Source organism: Microcaecilia unicolor, chromosome 1 (genome assembly GCF_901765095.1).
Source record: "Microcaecilia unicolor chromosome 1, aMicUni1.1, whole genome shotgun sequence".
NCBI lineage: Eukaryota > Metazoa > Chordata > Amphibia > Gymnophiona > Siphonopidae > Microcaecilia > Microcaecilia unicolor.
The window spans coordinates 702,237,118-702,254,633 of NC_044031.1; the positions used below are offsets into that span (position 1 = coordinate 702,237,118).

At 46.8% G+C, this 17,516-nt stretch overlaps 1 protein-coding gene across 5 annotated transcripts in view; it reads right to left on the bottom strand.

The window, feature by feature from the left end:
• RNF111 (ring finger protein 111) overlaps positions 1–17,516 on the bottom strand; it is a 272,738-nt gene that overhangs the window by 179,489 nt on the left and 75,733 nt on the right. The gene's annotated exons all lie outside the window — the stretch shown is intronic.

The window sequence follows — 17,516 nt, forward strand, 5'->3', positions numbered from 1 at the left end:
CAGAGGGAATCCCAAAGGGCTCGTCAGAAGAAAAGTATCCTCTGACTCCCACGAACGCTCCTCTTCAGTATCGGATAAGACCTCCCTCAGGGCACTCCGACGCCCGCCTAGACTGTAAAGGGGAGTCAACCCGGGTGGCAGCTGATGTCAATGCCGTAGGCGGCACCAAGGCCGGGGACCTCTCTGCAGGAGAAGGGCCAGACGCCACTACAGCTGGCGGCACGGAAGGCGCAAGCACCCCCAACACCGAAGCACACTGGCGCAGCAATCCCTCCAGAAGCTTTGGAAGCAGGGCCCGGATGCATTCGTCGAGAGCCGCCATCAGAAAAGGCTGCGGGGTCGGTGGATCAGCCGGTGGCAGAATCCGTCGAGGCTCGGAAGGAGGTATCAGGATTCCATGAGATCAACGCATCGGCACCTCTTATATAGAGGGGGCACGGTCCTCTCGACACCCCGGAGCTCCCGGCACAGTGTTTCGAAAGAGAACAAACGATGATGATGCTTCTTAGCCTTCGCTCGACGCCCGTCATCAAGACTCCTCGGTACCAATGAGAACGTGGAATCCTCACGTCTCCTCGGGGCCGGGGCCGACGAAGGTCGATCCCGGGAGGCCTGCATAACAGGAGGTCACGAGGCAGGTGGAGACCCACTCGACGCCTCACTGCTCCCAGCATGTGGTGGTCTCGGGGCAGCCATTACCTCTCCTTCCGACGTCAATGCTCCTCTCGATGTCGACTCTGAAGCCACCAACCTCGGTACAGATGTCGTTGTCGAGGGACTGGACCGAACCCCAAAAAGCTTTTCTTGCTGGTCTTCAAGATGCTTGAGTCCGTTTCTTCATACGAAGACACAGACTACAAGCAGCTGGGCTATGGTCAGGCCCAAGGCACTGATACACCAGGCATGGGTATCGGTACCTGAGATGGTCCGGTTGCACAGAGTACAATGTTTGAAGCCGCTGGGTGTCCTCCATGACAAGAAAGGAAAAATGGCTTCAGCGAAACCAAACGTGTGCCAAAAAAGTGAAGGACACAAAAAGGGGAAAACCCGACCGAACGGCCTAAAGGAAAAGTAAAAACTTAAAAACAGGCCAAAAAACACTAAATGGAACTATGGGAATAAAATAAATTTAAAAATAGAAAAAAAAAATTAGTCAGATTCTTGTTCCTGGGCCAAAAAACGAGGAGAGCAAAAAAAAAAAAAACGCTATCACTTCTTCCGAAGAAAAAAAAACTGAGGAGGCACGCTCCCGACGGGTAGGAAGTCATCCACCCATGCGCGGTGCTCGTGCACCAGAAGACTCTGGCAAAGTTTTATATTTTTGCTGGAAAAACTTTTGCTGCTTCCTGGGCCGACACAGACATCGACCCACTTGTGAGAACAAGCAGCCTTGCTTGTCCTCTGAAAATGTGCAATGACAGACGCCTCTTTTACTCATGGGATACAGCAATGCTGGCAGATCAAATCATTTTGGGAAGCTGTATTTTTGTTTCTCCAGTCTGTTTTAGGACATTTGAGTGGTTTTCACATTTGAAAGAACAATTTTTAGTGCCCAGAGTTTGTGCGAACTGGCACTTTGGAGGAAGTCATGTATCCTTGGAAAGAAATGTATTTTCAACCATTGGGTCTAGATTATCCCCCATCCTTTTGGTACTGGAGGAACAAACACGAGCTTCTGATTTGGGAATCACAAAGAGCATATTTATCCCCTAAGAAGCAACAGAAATTTCTTGCGATTTGGGGGTGCTTAAACAAAGATTTCACCATTGGCGTGTAGCCAGATTTTGACAAGATTTTCACTTGTGCAATGAAGACAACTTAAGACAGATAGGAGTCAGGCACAACACAAGGGGGGGAGGGAAGGCGCAGTTGTATGTGGATATATCTATTCAGCTTTATGCTGGTAGGGGTCCAAAGAGGGGTGACCCCACCTGCAGCATAGATATTTATACCATTTTGTTTTTCACTGGTATGGTATGTTTGAAATTGGGAGCGAGGAAGAGGATCGAAGAGGTGTGATTTGTCCAGTTTATTGATATTTGTAGTAGCTTATTCAAGATGGGTTTATAAAAACTGGAGGGGGGAGGAAGATTAGAAAAAGCTGGATGGGGAAGGGTAAAAAATTTTTAAGCATATGTTTTGAAATTTAATTTGTTGCATATGGAATTTGTAGACTAGGTTTACTATGCTGGATCAACAAAACTTGTTGAAAATAAAGGGCAAGGAGAGGATTACAATGGGTAGGGATTGGGGGGATAAAACTGTGAAAGGTATTATGAGACTTTATCATACTGTCTTTATTATGTACATTTTGACATTGGACGCTATGTGTAACTTTTATTGTTCACTACGTTTCCCTTGAAATGTCATCAATAAAACGTTGAAACATAAAAAAATATGCGCAGGCACCATCAGCAGTTCCCTCTATCTGGCTACGCTTCTGCTGTAGGTATTCTTTATATACATTTGTCTGCTTTGGCTCCTCCAAGTCTGCTACTTTAGCCTCAAGAAATCAGATAAATTCCCTGAAAACCATCAGTTCTTTGCACAAAATACCCATGCTTGGCCTCTCACCAAATGTGAGATAATTATACATTCGGAAATCTACTACTACTATTTATCATTTCTATAGCTGTGCAAAAGCCTAGGCGCACCCATCTCACTCTTGGACTGCTGACTATATCTTATTTTATTTGTTACATTTGTAATCCATTATAACCAGATGTAGGATATTAAAAAATTAATGGAGGGGAGGGGGGGGGGGGGGAAGACCTCAGATAGGTGATAAATCAGCCAGATTGCTGAAATTACTCAGAGAATCGCCGTACTTCAAACATCGGTCACAATCCCCATTTTGAGCTTCCAGCCAGACCGTCAAGCAGACATCACTAATTGCTTTTTGAGCAGCGCTGCGTACGTCTAGTAGTGCTATAGAAATAAGTAGCAGTAGTAGTAATTGGGCGTCCTTTCCCCTGAAGAAGCCCCACCGGCAAAGCGGGTACGTTGGGCGGGGTAGCCCATCCTTTATGCTGCTTCAAGCTAAGTGTTTTCGCATTTTGATGTCTTGAAAGTTCTGATTTGCACAGTGGATATAGCATTCTTTTTATAAAAATATTTGTCCATTATAAGGGAGGAGGTTGGATTGTGACCGATGATTGAAGTATGGTGATTCTCTATGAGTAATTTCAGCAATCTGGCTGATTATCACCTGTCTGAGGTCTTTTCCCCCCTTCCATTAATTTTTTGATATCCTAGGTAACAGAGTTGCTTACTGATTATTGTTGTATTTCACAAACTAAAACGGAGTTTTCCCCTTTTTGTGCTTGTTACATTTGTATCCCACATTTTCCCACCTATTTGCAGGCTCAATGTGGCTTACATAGTACCGGAGAGACGTTCGCCGACTCCGGTATGAAGAAATACAAAGTGATGTTGTGGTAAATTAAAGGTTCATGTGAAACAGACATTAGGGAATCGTAGAGCAGAAGAGTTATGTTATGTCCATTACGTGCTTTGGTTTCGTTGTGTTGCAGAGTTCAGACATTTAAGTTGGATTGGTGGGGTATGCCTTTTTAAAGGGGTTAGTTTTTAGAGATTTCCGGAAGTTTAGGTGGTCATACGTTGTTTTCACAGCTTTTGGTAGTTGTAGTCTTAGTATTGGCGAATTGTTTAGTTATATTTATTTAATCTCCGTTTGTACCTGCTTAAACCTAAGCGGTTCACAATTAAAAAAAATATGCATAGTCACTGACATATACAACAAGATTCCACAGTAGCACTAAAATAATCCTTAGTCTCAAACTGCTTCATAGCACCAGGGACACCAAACTGTCTGAAACAATACACATGAAAAGGCATGAACGAAATATGTCTTCACCTATTTTTAACTGCTCCATTGATGGACACAATCTAAGAAATCCAGGCAATTTTTTCCATAACATGGGCCATTGTACTGAAAAAGCAGCCCCCTTTGTCTCTGCATAATGGATATCTACATAAGAACATAAGCGTTGCCATACTGGGACAGACCAAAGGTCCACCAAGCCCAGCATCCTGTTTCCAACAGTAGCCAAGAACCCAAAACAGTACAATACATTTTATGCTGCTTATCCTAGAAATAAGCTGTGGATTTTCCCCAAGTCCATCTTAATGGTTTATGGACCTGTCAAAGATGTTACAACCAACTGTCTCACCCCCTCAGACCACATTCTCGATGGCTTATACAACTGAATAACCTGCTTCAAGTATAATGGCACATCAGAAAATATTGCCTTATACACCAATGTCAAAAATTTGTACACAGTTCTGTACTCCACTGGCAACCAAGGGAAATGGGAAAGGGAAATGTGACTTGATATACCGCCTGAGATTTTTGCAACTACATTCAAAGCGGTTTACATATATTCAGATACTTATTTTGCACCAGGGGCAATGGAGGATTAAATGACTTGCCCAAAGTCACAAGGAGCTGCAGAGGGAATCGAACTCAGTTCCCCAGGATCAAAGTCCACTGCACTAACCACTAGGCCACTCCTCCAACTGTTTCAATCCTGGTGTAATGTGGTCAAGTTTTCCACAACCCATAATCATTTGTACTGCAGAATTCTGTATAACCTGCAATGCTTTACACAGAGTTTTAGCAATCCCCAGATAAAATGCAATGCAGTAGTCCAATTTCGACAAAAACAGCATCTGAAAGCAAATGCTGTTAACATAGAGATCAATCAACTAAGTAAGCATAATTTGAGAAAGACTGCTCTCACCACTTGGCCAATTTGAACCTTCATCAATAAACACGCATCCAAATTCACACCAAAACAGTTCACTCTAGGTTACACAAGTAACAGCTCCCCATCCACCTCACAAACCAACCGAGGTAACGCCCGCACATCTCTCCCATTACCTCTGTTTGCCCCAGAGAGAAAGAGTTAAGGCAGTAGGGATACAAAAACTAGGATTATTTGGTATATTTTATGCTTCTAGTTTCAGTTTACTTCTCATTAAACCGTTGTTTACTGTGTATTGCTCTTAGAAGCTGACCGAATTTTGGTTTTGGTGCCAAAACCAGCCCAAAATTGGTATTCGGTCTTGGTTTGGTTTTGGCCAATATCAGCTGAATGAAACACAATGAAAGCAAGCATGCTGGTCACCTAAGTTTTTCTATTTTGGAGTCCAGTTAAAAGTCCTAACATGTCACTGTACCTGCCTCAGAAGAAGTCATCACTAAAAGAAATTCACATGCTGCTGTACACAGATTTAATGTTGTACATGGAAGCTTGGCCACTGTTTTATTTGTCGGGTCACATTAGAAAGATCAGTCTGAAGATATGCAGACCAGTCAGAAATCCCAGTTAAAATTTTGTTCCACTTAAACATCAAAGAATGGTATATCTGATCTAGATAGGACAACTTACTGCCCATTTAAAATTCGGATTATTGAACAAAGACATTGTGTAAAAACATTGAGGTCAGACACACCTCTTGTGCACCACTGTTCACAACATAACCTCGATATTGAATATCTGTAGTGTTGTTGTAGTGTATTAGTGATAGAAAAATTGACTCTTGTTAAAATGTGATGGAGATATCCGGAAACACTACGGAACATAATGGTTTAAACACTGCAGTTGAACGGAAAGCCATTTTTTTAAGATTAATTGGGCTGACACTATTACGTTATGAGGAAGCTATTGCCGATTGGTTATTCTGTACTGCTGGTACTTTTTTTTTTTTTTTTTTTTTAAATAACTGGTTGCCATTTTGTGCCATTCGAAAAACCATGGAGTTAATTTTGCTCCCCTGATGCAGCCATCGGCGAAACAAGTTGCCCTTGTTGGGAGTTTATCTTTGGAAATTTACTTGGAATTTACAGTTGGGCAGAAGATTTTTATGTTGAAGTGGTGAAAATAGTGGACCAACATTACTTTAAGACCTGAAGAACTGAAGATGGTTACACATATTTCACTAATGACTAGGGCTGTGGTTCAATTTTTATAAAAAAAAATTTTTGTTTGAGATATTTGAGGTTTTTCTCTTGAGATTTTAATTGGAGAGTTTTGGGGGGGGGGTTATTTTTTTTACTCAGTTGTTCCCTTTTTTCTTTCTGTATTTGCTACATATGAATGGATAATTTAAATGGATATAAATTAACCATCCATAATGTACTTGCACATTATGGATGGATAATTTAAATGGCTAAGTGGTCCCTGTACTAATATCTTCTGAACTTCTTAGCTATTTGTGCAAATCAGAGATCTTAGGTTTTTTTTAATCCTAACCAATTTATGCAAACAGACATGTTCCTGCAGAAATGGGGGACTTTGCAATCCAGTAAACAGTTTCTGCTCTTGTGATCTCAGCTGGACAGGAAGTTTCCTGTGAACACGTGTTCTTTTGTTAACTATGGTGATTGCGCCCAAGTCTGTTCCTATCAGGGGCGTAGCTACGGGTGGGCCTGGGCCCACCCAATCTCAGCTCGGGCCCACCCAGCTTTAAGCGCCGGTGAAAAGTGCACAGCAAAGCAGCAGCAGAACGGGCCACAGCCTTAGTTTCTGCCGTCGCAGTGGCAGCCCGCGCCGCTCAGCTGACCTCCCAGTTCAGCCCACCTGTGTTTTGGCAGTCTCGGCAGCTCTTGACTTCTGGTCCTGGCTCCTCCTCCTCGGCCAGCACTGCCTTCCATCCCATGCCGTGCGCGCTCTCAGCCTCGTTCTCGCACTAAAGTAAGCATAAGCTCAGCTGCTGCATGTGCCGCAGCCACGCGGCACTGCCTGCTTCCCCCGAATCCCGCCACCCCGGCCCCAGCCCGCAGTGCACATGGCACGATGGTGCCGGCCAGGCCACACGCAGTGCCGCATAGGAAAGGCTGCTGTTGGCCTGGCTGTGTCATGGGCATGGCTCCTTAGTCCACAGCTTTGCCTGCCTGGTGCCCTGCCGTCCGCGTCTGGGTCTAGATGATTCAGTACTACCGGTTGGGTTCTTAACAGTGAGTCACATCAGGTAATAAAATTTAAACACATTTATTTTTAATGTCATGTAATTTTTGTATTCAAAATGTTGGCTGGTGGTAGTGGGCTTCTGGGTGGGGGTGGGCTCTTCACTGCCTAGGGCAAAAAAGGTATATTTGATGTTTAAAATATACCTTTTTTTGCCCTAGGCAGTGAAGAGCCCACCACCAGCCAGCATTTTGATTACTCTTGTAATAAAAATGATGGCTCTGGTCTGGTGGTGGGCTTCTGGGTGGGGGGGGGGGGGCTCTTCACTGCCAAGGGCAAAATAAGTAACATAGTAGATGACGGCAGAAAAAGACCTGCACGGTCCATCCAGTCTGCCCAACAAGATAACTCATATTTGCTGCTTTTTGTGTATACCCTACTTTGATTTGTACCTATGCTCTTCAGGGCACAGACCGTATAAGTCTGCCCTGCACTATCCCTGCCTCCCAACCACCAGCCCCACCTCCCAACCACCGGCTCTGGCACAGGCACAGACCGTATAAGTCTGCCCAGCACTATCCTCACCTCCCCAGCCCTGCCTCCCAACCCCGGCTCTGGCACAGACCGTACAAGTCTGTCCAGCACTATCCCCGCCTCCCAACCACCAGTCCCGCTTCCCATCACCGGCTCTGGCACAGACCGTATAAGTCTGCGCAGCCCTATCCCCGCCTCCCAACCTCCAGCCCCGCTTAAAGTATATTTTAATCATTAAATATATTTCTTTTGCCCTAGGCAATGAGGAGCCCATCCCCACCCAGAAATTTACCAACAATAAATTTTAATAGTGCCCAGCTTAATTTTAAAAAAGTTGTCTAGTCCTCTCATTTTGGTGAGTTCTTGGGTGGTGATGGTCTCTCTGCAATGCCCAGGTTAAGATTATTAAAAAACAAAAAAAAACTTTATAGTTAATGTGGGTGGGGGGGTGGGGGTTTGGGCTCTGCTGTGTCCAGGACATTAAAAAACAAAAGGTTTTATATTTAATGCTGATGTACCTCAGGGTGGGGGAGATGACAGACTATGGGGGGGATGGGTAGGGGGGGTAGGACAGGACTGACACTAGGCTACAGTGAGGGATGGAAGGTAGGGTGGAAAGGGAAGGGCTGATGCCAGGCTGCGAGGATGGGGGTAGGGTAGAGAAGGGAAGGGCTGATGCTGAGCTATGGGGATGGATGGGAGGTAGGAAGGGATAGGTAGGGCTGATTCCGAACTATAGGTATAGATGGGGTGGTAGGAAGGGAAAGGTAGAGCTGATGCCAGGCTACAGGGATGGATGAGGGGGGGTAGGAAAGGGTAGGGCTGATTCTGGGCTATATGGATGGATGGGGGATAGGGAAGGCAAAGGTAGGGCTGATGTCGGGCTACAGGGAGGGATGGGGGTAGGGAAGGGCAGGGGTGATGCTAGGCTACAGGACCAATTTTAAAGTTTTGGTCCTTTATGCTGTAATTGATGAAGGCTCAGCTGTGTTCTGCATGTGAGAGATTCTTCTGGCATGTGGTTTGTGTGGGGATTTATATGTCTGACTTGTCTGGCTTTTCCAGTAGGACGCATATTGGTGTTGTGTATATTCACTGCTGCCTTTTTAAAGGTGCTGTTATTGGTATTTGTGTGTTCAGAATTGGTGGTGTTAAGGTTTGCAACATAGGCTCCGAGTATTTATGTTATGTTGATGCAGGACAGATGGGCAGATTATTTATTTAGAAATCCATCATCAAGTACACTCTAAGGCATTATTTAGGAGTATCCCAAGAAACACTACCCTCACCTATGTATACATAGTGCCCACCCAAAATCTCAGGTCTGGCTATGCCACTGGTTCCTATGGTGGCTATTGTTACATTTAACATTTTCAGTTATTTCACAGTCATAGCGAAAGCTACATACCTGTAGAAGGTATTCTCCGAGGACAGCAGGCTGATTGTTCTCATGAATGGGTGACGTCTATGGCAGCCCCTCCGATCGGAGATCTTCACTAGCAACAGAGTTTGCTAGCCCTCGCGTGCGTATGCACCGTGTGCGTCTGCGACCGTCTTCTCGCCCGAACGCGCTCGTGTTCGTCAGTCCAGCAAAGACATAGACAAGGGAAGACACAACTCCAAAGGGGAGGCGGGCGGGTTGGTGAGAACAATCAGCCTGCTGTCATCGGAGAATACCTTCTATAGGTATGTAGCTTTCGCTTTCTCCGAGGACAAGCAGGCTGCTTGTTCTCACGAATGGGGTATCCCTAGCCCCCAGGCTCACTCAAAACAACAAACATTGGTCAATTGGGCCTCACAACGGCGAGGACATAACTGAGATTGACCTAAACTTATTCAACTAACTGAGAGTGCAGCCTGGAACAGAATAAAAATGGGCCTAGGGGGGTGGAGTTGGATTCTAAACCCCAAACAGATTCTGCAGCACCGACTGCCCGAACTGACTGTCGTGTCGGGTATCCTGCTGTAGGCAGTAATGCGATGTGAATGTGTGGACAGATGACCACGTCGCAGCCTTGCGAATCTCTTCGATAATGGCTGACTTCAAGTGGACCACTGACGCCGTCATGGCTCTAACACTATGAGCCGTGACGTGACCCTCAAGAGTCAACCCAGACTGGGCATAAGCGAAGGAGATGCAATCTGCTAACCAATTAGAGATGGTGCGTTTCCCCGAGAGCCACTCCCTTTCTGTTTGGGCGGATTGTCTGAATGGGGTTGTCCGCTCCAGATAGGCCAATGCTCGTTTGCAGTCCAATGTGTGCAGTTGGCGTTCAGCAGGGCGGGTATGAGGACGGGGAAAGAATGTTGGAAAGACAACTGACTGATTCAGAGGGAACTCAGACACCCCCTTCGGCAAGAACCTAGGGTGAATACGGAGGACTACTCTGTTATGATGAAATTTAATATAAGGAGCATGAGCTACCAAGGCTTGAAGTTCACTGACTCTGCGAGCTGAAGTAACTGCCACCAAGAAAATGACCTTCCAGGTCAAGTACTTCAGATGGTATGAATTCAGTGGCTCGAAAGGAGGTTTCATCAGCTGGGTGAGAACGACATTGAGTTCATCTTAGTGCGATTAGTGCATACCATTACCGTGTGGAAGGTAAGCCGATCTCGGGACAGCCTTTAGTTGTTCGCTTCATGAGAGGTTTGTTTTTGACAAAGCCCCCCATCAAACCTCCTACAGTGTCATGGGATAAGTACATAAGTACATAAGTAGTGCCATACTGGGAAAGACCAAAGGTCCATCTAGCCCAGCATCCTGTCACCGACAGTGGCCAATCCAGGTCAAGGGCACCTGGCACGCTCCCCAAACGTAAAAACATTCCAGACAAGTTATACCTAAAAATGCGGAATTTTTAAAAATTCCGCATTTTTAGGTATAACTTGTCTGGAATGTTTTTACGTTTGGGGAGCGTGCCAGGTGCCCTTGACCTGGATTGGCCACTGTCGGTGACAGGATGCTGGGCTAGATGGACCTTTGGTCTTTCCCAGTATGGCACTACTTATGTACTTATGTACTTATCCCATGACACTGTAGGAGGTTTGATGGGGGGCTTTGTCAAAAACAAACCTCTCATGAAGCGAACAACTAAAGGCTGTCCCGAGATCGGCTTACCTTCCACACGGTAATGGTATGCACTAATCGCACTAAGATGAACTCGTACAGAGTTGGTCTTAAGACCAGACTCAGACAAGTGCAGAAGGTATTCAAGCAGGGTCTGTGTAGGACAAGAGCGAGGATCCCTAGATCCCTTGCTGTCACACCAGACGGCAAACCTCCACCATAGAAAGAAGTAACTCCTTTTAGTGGAATCTTTCCTGGAAGCAAGCAAGACCCGGGAGACACCCTCGGAGAGACCCAAGGAGGCAAAATCTACGCTCTCAACATCCAGGCCTTGAGAGCCAGAGACCGGAGGTTGGGATGCAGAAGCGCCCCCTCGTTCTGAGTAATGAGGGTCAGAAAACACTCCAATCTCCACGGTTCTTTGGAGGACAATTCCAGAAGAAGAGAGAACCATATCTGACGCAGCCAAAAGGGAGCGATCAGGATCATGGTGCCTCCGTTTTGCTTGAGTTTCAGCAAAGTCTTCCCCACCAAAGGTATGGGAGGATAAGCATACAGGAGGCCTTCCCCCCAATCCAGGAGAAAGGCATCCGACGCTAGCCTGCCGTGGGCCTGAAGTCTGGAACAGAACTGAGGGACCTTGTGATTGACTTGAGTGGCAAAGAGATCCACCAAGGGGGTGCCCCACACTTGGAAGATCTCGCGTACCACTCTGGAATTGAGCGACCACTCGTGAGGTTGCATTATCCTGCTCAATCTGTCGGCCAGACTGTTTACGCCTGCCAGATACGTGCCTTGAAGAAAGCCACATTCTGACAGCCTCCTGACACAGGGGGCGAGATCCGGTGCCCCCCCTACTTGTTGATGTAGTACATGGCAACCTGATTGTCCGTCTGAATTTGGATAATTTGTTGGGACAGCCGATCCCTGAAAGCCTTTAGAGCGTTCCAGACCACTCGCAACTCCAGGAGGTTGATCTGCAAACCTCTTTCCTGAGGGGACCAACTCCCTTGGGTGTGAAGTCCATCAACATGAGCTCCCCACCCCAGGAGAGACGTATCCATCGTCAGCACTTTTTGTGGCTGAGGAATTTGGAAAGGACGTCCCAGAGTCAAATTGGACCGAATTGCCCACCAATACAGGGATTGGAGAAAACTCGTGGACAGCAGGACTACGTCCTCTAGGTCCCCAGCAGCTTGGTACCACTGAGAAGCTAGGGTCCATTGAGCTGATCTCATGTGAAGACGGGCCATGGGAGTCACATGCACTGTGGAGGCCATGTGGCCGATCAATCTCAACATCTGCCGAGCTGTGATCTGCTGTTACGCCCACACCAAGGAGACGAGAGACAGAAGTGTGTCGGATCTCGCTTCTGGAAGGTAGGCACGAGCCGTCAGAGTTCAGCAGAGCTCCTATGAATTCGAGTTTCTGAACAGGAAGAAGGTGGGACTTTGGATAATTTATCACAAACCCTAGTAGCTCCAGGAGTCGAATAGTCAAGCTGCATGGACTGTAGAGCTCCTGCCTCGGAGGTGTTCTTTACCAGCCAATCGTAGAGATAAGGGAACACATGCACTCCCAGTCTGCGTAGAGACACCGCTACGACAGCCAGGCATTTTGTAAACACCCTGGGTGCAGAGGCGAGACCAAAGGGTAGCACACAATACTGAAAATGCTGTGTTCCCAGACGGAAGCGAAGATACTGTCTGTGAGCTGGCAGTATCGGGATGTGAGTGTAAGCGTCCTTTAAGTCCAGAGAGCATAGCCAATCGTTAGCCTGAATCATGGGAAAAAGGGTGCCCAGGGAAAGCAAGCATCCTGAACTTTTCTCGGACCAGATATTTGTTCAGGGCCCTTAGGTCTAGGATGGGACGCAACCCTCCTGTTTTCTTTTCCACAAGGAAGTACCTGGAATAGAATCCCAGCCCTTCCTGCCCTGGTGGCACGGGCTCGACCGCATTGGCGCTGAGAAGGGCAGAGAGTTCCTCGGCAAGTCACGGCACCATATGCTTAATACATGGTTGGATATGCAGTCAGCCACACCCCCAGCCAATCCCTCTAGATACAAGCGGGAATTATTGGACACCATTTTAGGGGGCCACAGGAACTGCACTGGGAGCCCTTAATACAATTGATATGGAAGTGCTCCGGAATAAGATGGGATCCACAGCCCAACATGCATCTGAAGGGTTTACATCACAACATATTATTAATGAGGCTTCAGCTAAACTATCTAATGTAATTGTAGATACTTGCTCTTATATCACCCATTATAGAACAGAAAATTGTGACTTTAGCACATGAAGAATACAGGTTGGGAAAGAATATTTCATGGGCTATGGCCTGTGATCAAATACAGATCGAGCTTATTACTATCTTAAAGGAAATTCTAATCACGCCTAAGTTAGGCCACTGGCCACCATCTCTTGTTCAGATGGCTAGCACCAAATTACCAGAATTTGCTATAGCTCACCTTGATTGGTGGACGGTTAGTGTTCCAATCTGTTCACAACAAGGATGCTCTAGCTGTACTTTGATCCCATGGTCAGGACAACCTACAGTTATTTACCCTGTTGTTAATATTGGTGTGCAAGTTAATAATGTGATAATGTATCCTCTGGACCATCTCGCATGGGTGCAGCCCCTGGACAATGACTGGACATCATTCAGACCAATGAACCCTAGCCCCTGCCAGCGAACGCCCTTTCATTTCCAGTGTGAACCTCATCAGTTTAAAGAAAGTGACAGCTCCTGCTGGAACAATTCATCCTCCTGTACTCTGACTGCCGAACTTTTGTATTCACCCACTGTCTCACATAAGGTGTACTACCTTGGAGCTGGACACTTGTTTTAATCTGTTCTTTCCTCAAAATATTTCTTTTTCCATTGCTCCCCAAGTACATGACATGCGCCTCCCTAAGAAAACTTTGCTGTACAGTTCGAACTATTTACAGAACAATACTTGGTGCAGTCATACACCGCTGGTGTCCATCACCATTAATGAGACAACATATTCTGCACCTCTGGTTACCAATGACTCTATTGACATTCCAGATTTTATTCCATACACTGTATATCCACTCCCTCTGGGCATGGGAGAAGAGACTTTACACAAACTACTGAACTTTACTAAACTTCATGCCTATATGGACCATTTGAAAACAACCTCCACAGAAGTGAATCATACCATCACTTGAGAATGGACAAATTAGACAAACTGTTCAAAATTTGGTACAAGACTCCCATGTCTCAGTATGGGAACTATTCTTTGGATATTCACCTACTGCTGATCATGTCTTTAATGTTTTAATTCATCCTATCATTAATAACTGGTACAAGTATTGCTATGCATTGGTATGATTTTCATGTGTTGTAAACTTAGACATATGTACAACTCTGTGCAAAGTTTAACCTATAAAATACCCTCACCCCTATAAGGCAGCTATACACTCACACACTACTTTCCTGCCCATCTAAAAAAAATTTTTAACTACTTTCTTCCCAGCATTTACATTTTTAATCTGGCATGGTAATTTGTTTTTTTTTTTTTGTTTGTTTTTTTTTTAACAGTCCCATCATCTACTCTGGAGCCACTCTAGTCTGGCAGGTTAATTTGAGCTTTGTATAACGGGCATCCTGGTACCAGTAGGCCTTAACCTCCCAAATGCCTGCATCCCTTATGCACTGTCCATTCTGCTCTAAGACGGGTAAGGTGGCATATTAAGGACTGCCCAACCTAAGACACGAGGCTTGGACTCGTATTGGGATTTAAACATCTCACTACTGTGGAGATATGAATTAGCAGAAACAATATAACTGGAGGTATGCGGATAGTCTGTCACTACAGTGACAGATCAGGTACCCAGATTTGCTTCCATCTTGCCTCCATGAAAAAAAATAAAAGGGGGTGGAGATGTCAGGATTGCTGGAAGTCAAAATTATTGCTGAACATACTTATATTAATATGAAACCAGCTTGACATATTAAACCAGCTTATGACCTCTGATAACTCTCTCCCCTCCCTCAGGAACCACTGAGGATGAAATGGAACAAATTGTGTTGAGGGCCTGCTAGCCCTGTGTTTAATTGCTCTTATCAGCATACCTTTTGTTCCATTTGAGAGCAGGGCTCTCTCTAAGAACAAAGGAGGCCAGACACAGAGGCTCCATGACTAGTGACTTCAAAAAGGACAACCTGTGAAATTGCTCACCTCTCCTGGCTTCAAAGAAAGCAAACAGAGTTTTGGCTAGGAAGAAAGATAAGTTTTGATCTCTTTCTGTTCTTGAGGTATAAATGCAGAGCATATGCTCAGGGCACTTCTCTCTCTGCCCACCACCATCTTGAGCCCCAGAGTACAGGGCTCTGGGGGGCTGGCAGCTTCTCTTTCTTCCTTTCTCTCTGCACACCTCCATCTTTAGCCACCAGAGCACATGGCTCTGCTGGCTAAACTGTTCTTTCTCTCTCTCTAAACACACACACAGAGACAGTCTTGTACCCTTTGTGAGCCTATACCTATATGCAAATATAATATACTTTACATATCCAAACCCGTGTGGACTGTGCATTCTTTGAGAACCCACTGCCTCTGCGAACTGCATCCGGGACCAACCCTAGACAATGATTGCTGACACCTGCTTGTGCTGGAAGCTGAAGGACTGAGCTCCCGGTGGGCAATTTGGAGGTTTTGAAATCAAATTGAGAGCGTATCCCAGCCGGACTATTTGGAGAACCCACTGGTCGGAGGTTATGAGAGGCCACCTTTGGTGAAAAAATGTTAACCTCCCCTCGACTGGTAGATCGTCCGGCACGGACACTGATTTCAGCTATGCTCTGCCGGAGCCACTCAAAAGCTCGTCCCTTGCTTTTGCTGGGGAGCTGCTGGGGCCTGTTGAGGCGCACGCTATTGACAGGAACGAGCGCACTGGGGTTTAGCCTGGGCAGCAGGCTGGCAGGAGGGAGGATTGTACCTACGCTTAACCTCATGGACCTGCCCCCCAGAAATGCCATAAGATCAGCCCGTAAATTTCCCAATCTACACTTCCCCAGCAGTAAAGGACTAAAATACAAGCTGATATACGCCACCACCTTTTCTTACCTGAGCATGCAGTTTTGGAATGCATTACCTACAGCTCTGAAAACCATTGATGAAATAACCAACTTTCGCAAATCTCTGAAGACATATCTCTTCAACAAGGCCTACAAAGAGAACCCATAGCCTTAAAAAACCTCCTCACCAACCCATCCAGTTATTAAAGTTCACAGTCTATACTATCCTGCCTAACACCTTCCTTCTCTCTCCTCTTATTCAATCTTTGTACAATATTAACTGTATTTGATTTCCTGTAATGACTGTCATAACAAAACTCTGTAAGCCACATTGAGCCTGCAAATGGGTGGGAAAATGTGGGATACAAATGCAATAAGTCTACCTGAAGAGGTAGATGCTGAAGGCGGGCGGTGGGAGAATTTGTCGAAAGCGGTGTCCCGCTGGTGGAGCTGTTCTACCACCTGTTTGACCTTTTCACCAAAAATATTATCCCCCCGGCAAGGAGAATCCACAATCCGCTGCTGGATCCTGTTTTCCAGGTCGGAGGCACGAAGCCACGAGAGTCTGCGCATCACCACACCTTGAGCAGCGGCCCTGGATGAGACATCAAAAGTATCGTAAACACCCCTGGCCAGGAATTTACGACACGCCTTCAGCTGCCTGACCACCTGCTGAAAAGGCTTGGCCTGCTCAGAAGGGAGTTTGTCCACCAAGTCCGCCAACTGCCGCACATTGTTCCGCATATGAATGCTCATGTAGAGCTGGTAAGATTGGATTTTGGAAATGAGCATTGCAGAATGGTAGGCCTTCCGCCCAAAAGAGTCCAAGGTTCTAGAGTCTCGACACGGAGGCGCCGAAGCGTACTCCCTAGAACTCTTGACCTTCTTAAGGGCCAGATCCACCACACCAGAGTCATGAGGCAACTGAGTCCACATTAACTCTGGGTCCCCATGGATCCGATACTGGGATTCTATCTTCTTGGGAATGTGGGGATTAGTAAGCGGCTTCATCCAGTAAGCCAGCAATGTCTTTTTGAGGACATGATGTATGGGTACTGTGGACGATTCCTTAGGTGGCGAAGGATAGTCCAAAAGCTCAAACATTTCGGCTCTTGGCTCATCCTCCGTGACCACAGGGAAGGGAATGGCCGTAGACATTTCCCAGACCAAGGCCGCAAAAGACAGACTCTCAGGAGGAGAAAGCTGCCTTTCAGGAGAGGGAGTGGGATCAGAGGGAAGACCGCAAGACTCCTCATCAGAGAAATATCTCATGTCCTCCTCTGCTTCCCATGAGGCCTCACCCTCGGTATCGGACACCAGTTCGTGGACTGCCGTCCAAAGCCGACCCCCCTCGACTCCGTGGAAACCTGGCCACGGTGGGTAAGTCAAGAGGAAGACTCCCGCACCGGCGTCGATGAAGCTCCCTCCATCGAAGTAGTCGGGGAGTCAGCCTGGGAGGCCGCCGATTCAGGCACTGCATGCGGTACCAGGACTGGAGACCTCACCACGGGCGAGGAGCCAGCCGTCGCCTCTCTCAACGGCACCGGGGGCGCAAGCACCCCCGGTACCGGAGCGGAAGGGCACAACAGCTCTTCCAGGATCCCTGGAAGGATGGCTCGGAGGCTCTCGTTCAGAGCGGCTGTCAAGGAAGGCAAGGGGGCCGGTACTGGCGACGAGCTCAGAATCTGTCCGGGTCGAGGAGGCGGTACTGGGCTGTCCACAACAGAGCACATTGACACCTCTTGTATGGAGGGTGAGCGGTCCTCCCGGCATCGACGCTTAGTGGGTGCCGAATCCCTCAGCGACCCAGAGCTCTCGGTACCACGACGGGAAGGTGGCCGGTGCCGATGCTTCTTTTCCTTCGCACGAAGCAGGTCACCAGTACCTCCTGGTACCGAAGAGGAGGACGTTGAATCCAAACGCCTCCTCAGGGC